Genomic DNA, 6,005 nt, shown 5'->3' with positions numbered 1-6,005 from the left:
GGAAATTCTGATATTTCAGAGCTTTTCCCGAGCTATCCGGAATCTGTCAGACGATAGCCGTTGCATAGCTTGTGTCACTTATTAAAAATGGGGATGGAGTTGGGGGCAGGGAAGTGCACGAGACTGTGGTGATGGCACATGGGTGACTCGGTGATGGGAAACCCATGGAGATTACAATTGAGATGGGAAAAAAAATGTACAAAATGATGTAAAAATAAACTATTATATTATAAAGAAAAAATAAAAAGAATTACAGCATTGAGACATGGGACTTTCCAAAGTATAATATTAAGTTACTTAATAAAATTATTAAAAAAAAAAAGAATGGCCTTTATCAAAAAGACCAGAATCAGCAAATATTGGTGAAAGTGTAAAGAATAGGAGCCCTCTTACTCTGCTGGTGGGAAGGTATACTGGTCTAGTCTTTGTGGAAAACAGTTGAAGTTCCCTCAAAATACTAAAAATAGTTCACAGGATTTAGCAATTTCAATGCTTGGTATTTATTTAAAAGATGCCAAAACAAAACAAAGAGATATATGAAGCCAGAACCCCAAAGTGGCAGGAACTACAGTAGCAGCAAGTGGTCTCTTATCCTGCTTCTCTACCACAATCTCCATTTTAAGAACATGGTGCCAGGATGATGAAATGTGTCAGAGACTCTGTCCTCGATCACGGATTATTGGGGGGTAGAACAGGCGAGGTCTCAAGGTGGGAGCGGCATCCTGAGCAGAGATTCCAAGAAAAGGGGAAAAGGGGAGCAGGCCTGAGGAAGACAAGGGAATGGGAGTTGGGTGCAAGTCTTCCTGCTCTGCCTTCAGCAGAGGTTTATTTTATACATTCAAGCAAGCAGTGGGATGACATTAGCATATGAAATGGGCTGAGATCCTGATCACATTTTTTCTAAGAATAGTCTGGGGTCGTTTTGTTATAATCTCGTTGAGATTATAACATTTTAAAAATCAATCTATCAAGGTTAAATCAGGGACATAGATTCACAAAGTTTAATACTAATATTACTATATTTACCACAGTGAAGATTAACCAAAATAAAGTCCCTTAAACTTGATCTACTACTTAGCGAGCGGCTTTCATTCTCATTGAGACATCCTAGGGGTAAAGTGAGGGCAGGAAGAGGAAATTTCTTGTAAATCAAATTACAGTAAAGTTCTTTGAAAACTTGTTAGAAAGTTTAAGTGAAGTCTAGATGGTAGAAAACTTAATTAGCTCTTAATAGGAGACTTGGGTGAATTTCCATTTCTAAAGGCTAGGTAGTAGAAAGTTTGAGTAGTTCTTTAGAAACTGGGTAGAAGGCTATGTGAGATAGTAGAGTGATGAGGTTTGGGTTTTCCTCCCTCTGGACAATAAAAGAGTATGTTCCAGTATTGCCTCAATATTGACTTTGCAGTAGCAGCCAATTGCTTTTATCAATCAGCCAGTTGTAAAATCACTTTAAGAGGAATTTCTCGCCCTGGTGCAGTGCTTGTCTGTCTGGGCCAGGTAGCACCTTATGAGGCTGAGGCAATCCAGTTGTAAACTGAAGGTTGTTCAGAATATTTTGATATTATGATTATACAAAAAAGGGAAGTCCTAACATAAGTTAGCGTGGAAATTTTGATTTCTCAGAGTACTTCCATCTCTATCAGGAATATGTCAGTAGATAGAGGTTGCATAGCTTGTGTCAGAAATGAACCACTCAGGTGTGAGCTATGAGCCGATTAGTGTTAAATGGCCAATCAGCCATAGGATCAAAATACTGTCCAATCAACTTGCAAGTGGTGCCACCCTGAAAAAAGGATATAACACAGGGCTGGAGGGCTGAGGGGACACTGTTCTGGTCTCCACAGAAAGAAGAAGTCTTCATTCCAACCCCTAAACAAAGGAAAATACTATTCCTGGCTTCTGAAGAAAAAAAAAAGAGCAGCAGCCAACTTTGAAAGAAGAATAACAGAAGCATCCAGCAGCAACCTCTGCTGGGTGAAAGAATGAGAAATCTAAAGTCCTCTGTCAGAGACTGAGTCTCCAGTTATGTCTCTGACATTGTCTGAAAGGAGCACCAAAGGCCCTGGGCCTGGTGTCTCAAAGAGCTGTTTGTTGTTGATGTAGCCCAACAACTCACAAAGAGCTGACACCACTTCTGGTGGGCCAGTAGTTGACCATCACTACTGGCTAGTGATGTCCTTCTCTGCTGATAGGTGACCAGTACTCTGCTTGTACTTTTGGTAGACACTATCTGGGGTGATAGCCAGCTAGCATAGCTTGTGGCTATGACAAGCTCTTTGTTTCCCCAGTTTGTAAAATAAATTCCATTTTTGTGTCCTGAGCCTAAGTTATCTTGCAATTGTACATGCAGGCGAGAACCCACAAACAGTGACCTGTCCTTTGATTGACTATAGCCCCTATTGTATAGGTATTGGTCTAGCCCATAGGCCTTGGCTTCTGGCATTTAGCTGCTCTCTTGTCCAGATCCGTCCTGTTTCACTAAGTTCATTTCAACACCACATATAGTAACCAAGCTATGGAAACAACCCATAAATGCCCAGTGACAAATGAATGGACTTAGAAGATGTGGTACATGATGGCGTGTTACTCAGTTATAAAAGTAAGATGAAATCTTGCCATTTGAGACAATATGGATGGACCTGGAGGGGGTTATGCTAAATGAAATAAGTCAGATGGATAAAGACAAATACTGACTGAATTCATTTATATATGGAATATAGAGATACAAAACAAAGGACAAAGTCAAATCAGCACAAACTCAGAAATATGACTACAGAATTGAGGCTACTAGAGGGGAAAGAGGGGCTGGGAGCAAACTGGGGTGGGGGGAGCCTAATGGTCTATGGTAAAGGAGTAGGGGTGCTTTGGTGGTGGGTATGGTGTGGTGACATACATCTGAGGAGGTGTGAACCTATTCCCTAAATCATATATAGTATTCTAAACCAAATTATTTAATAATAATTGTTTTAAATAATAACATGTTTCTGAGTTGAGTCAAAATGTTTCCACATTGAGTCAAAATGTTTCCATGGAACAGCCTGAATTTCAGTCAATTCCTGTTCAAGGATGGAATCGCCATAGGAAATAGTACCAAATGTGGCACACATTTCATTTTAGCTCTGCCAACACATTACAGAGCCAATTGAGGTGGTTGCTTCTTGGTGGTCCTTGTCTTCCCCTCTAGCCTACAGCATTCAAATTATCCATTAATGCTATAAAATAGCAAAGCAGTCAGTGTAGCTCTCTGTGCCTGAACTACCCTGGAGTATCTTAGAACTTTCAGTTTCTAGAACTGAGTTTAGTGTTTAGTGAATGTCTTCAATGAGTAGCCTCCCCACGTGTCAGTTTCTTCGGCCCTCATCAGGATCCTAGTTAGGGATGCTTACTCTCATTTCATGCTAAGGAAGTTATTACCAAAGGGGTTAAGACACTTGCTTAAAGTGACATAGCTAAAAGTGACAAGATCAAGATTGGAATGCAGGCTTACCTGAGACCAAGGCAGCACAAGCATCATACAAACCTGGACTCCCTTCTTCTCCAGCCCCAAGGGTGGATGACATCTGCTATTTGGAGAGTTTCAGGGAAAGGGCTGAAACTTGTTCAAGTTGTTAAGCCTATCCCAGGGTTTTCAAGGCCTAATGCTTGCATTCCCATGGTCTCTGAGGTATGAGGGCAGAGGACTACCTCAGAAAAAATGGGGCTTAAATGCTTCCCTGGAGCACAGCTATGCACATATAGAAGTGCAGATCACACAGCACATTCTGCCTGTGATGTTCAAGATTTTATAATCATGATACTATTGACATTTTGGACTAGATTCTTCTTTACCAGGGAGTCAGGTTATAGGATGTTCAGCAGCACATCAGGCCTCCACCTACGAGAGGCCTCCACCTACGAGATGCACTACCCAGTCAAAATGTTTGTATATACTGCCAATGTCTCTTGGGGGTCAAAATCACCCCCATAAGAAACTATATATCATTAACTAGTCAAGGGGCAATTGGGGCTGAGAGAAAGAGGAGGCCAACAAAGACCAGAACAGGAAGTCCTCCCAGAAGAGGTGATCCCACACTTGGCCGGTATACCTGAATAGCATGAAGGTGTGGAGGGTGTGGGGAAGGAATATTGGACTGGGACTCCTGTGAGGATCTTGGTTCTAACACACCAAGAAAATAACTATGTCATTAGTCACTCACCCTCCTTGTTCAGCAACTTTGAGATGGAGATTTTTAGACTGGGTGGAGTTCAGATCCAAAGTCCTGGAAGTCCAGCAAGGCGGCCATCTTCTCAGTCCAGAAGAAAAGGACTCACTTATGATTATACTTCATAACTGTAATCCATTTGAACCCACATAGAGGCTTTTCCAGGGCAACAGAAGGGGAAAATATAAGAACCACTTTCCACTCTCTGGAGAACTATGGGTAATCCAGTGAGTAAATCTGTCTTTGACCCTGACATTTAAACCTACGACACTGGTCATAAACAGTTTCCAGGAGACTTCTGTCCTGGAAGAATCATTGATAGCACCCTAGTGACTAATCTGATTGCTCTGGGAAGGTTATGGTAGTGAAAAGGAAAGCAAAACTTGATTATGTGGCAATTCAATAAGCCAGTAAATGATGCTGATTATGATGATGATAACAATACTTTGCCTAGCTCTTAGAAGAGATTGAAGAGAAGCTTCATTTCTTGGGGGGGGGAGGGGACAACCACACATCAGGATGGCTTTCTTACCCTTGGCTGAAATTGTCCATGTCTACCAAGATCAATTTCTTTTTGGTGGGTCAGTTCCTGGTCCAACAGTGAGGATACTGTCTCTGGTCTCACTCATAGTTAAGAGGGGCTGTGAAGGAGGGTAAGTAATAAACTATACTTTCAGTCCTGCTCTATATAACGTCCCATGCCATATCTACATTACCTCCCCCTGCTGGTGGCCTGCAGTATCCAGCAGTAGGTCTGAAGTCCTACAGAATGGTGGAGACACAATAGAGATTCAACCTGGGGCCTGAGTGACAGCAGGGAGCAGAGTACCATCTCTATATTTATTGTTGAACCCAAGATCCTTTTACAAGTGGAAAAGAGAAATTTTTGTGTCGAGCCACTGAAATTTGTTGTCTTTTGAAAAAAACAACATGCACATTTTATTTAGGTTGCAACAAATTATTCAAAATTTAGTTTCTTCACCAAAAACAATAGCAATATTGACTGTATTCTTCTTAGATAAACACTGATTTTTCTAAGTTTTCCAGGTTTTGCTTATACATCAAGATGATGCAGTAGATACAGTCATGAAAAACAACAGAAGAAAACAAAAAAATCAATTGCCAGTGTCCATGACCTGTGATCTTCTTCATGAAATAGTATTCAGCATATACCTGCAAAAAGCTTGTGAGATGCTAGCTCAATAAGAGACTATAAACGGCAAATGTGAAACATGGAACAATGCTACATTCAAACAGTAACTTGTCCATTCAAGCTCTTTTAATGAAGACAAACTCTACTTGGAAAGCCTCCTTCGGCAAGCTCACAGCTCCTCTCGCTCTCTAGGAATTCCCTTAACTATTCGATTCTGATTTTAAACAACACACTTAAAATTCCTCAGTCATAAGTTGCACTGTAACATTTTGTGAAATGTTACACTTCCTCCCACACTTTCTCAAAATTGCTTTCTTCAAAGAACTGATAACTCAAGACTTGACAAATCCACAGTGATAATGTTCTATCTAAAATGACTAAACTAAATCAATGCCAAAATGCCACTAGCAGAGATCACATGAAGTATAAGTAGATTTTTTTTTCACATTTCTTGATTCAATTTATTTTCAGTTTTTGGTGAATTATTCTTTTTTTTTCGTTTATTCATTTTTTTATTACAAAGTTTATTTTTACATCATTTTGCACATTTTTTTTTCCATCTCGATTGTAATCCCCACGGGTTTCCCATCACCAAATCACCCCTGTGCCACCACCATAGTCCCGTGCATTTCCCTCCCTTCTCCCCCCCC

This window comes from Condylura cristata, unplaced genomic scaffold (genome assembly GCF_000260355.1).
Source record: "Condylura cristata isolate star-nosed mole 26May11 unplaced genomic scaffold, ConCri1.0 scaffold00049, whole genome shotgun sequence".
Taxonomy (NCBI): Eukaryota; Metazoa; Chordata; class Mammalia; order Eulipotyphla; family Talpidae; genus Condylura; species Condylura cristata.
This window is presented reverse-complemented; position numbering follows the sequence as displayed.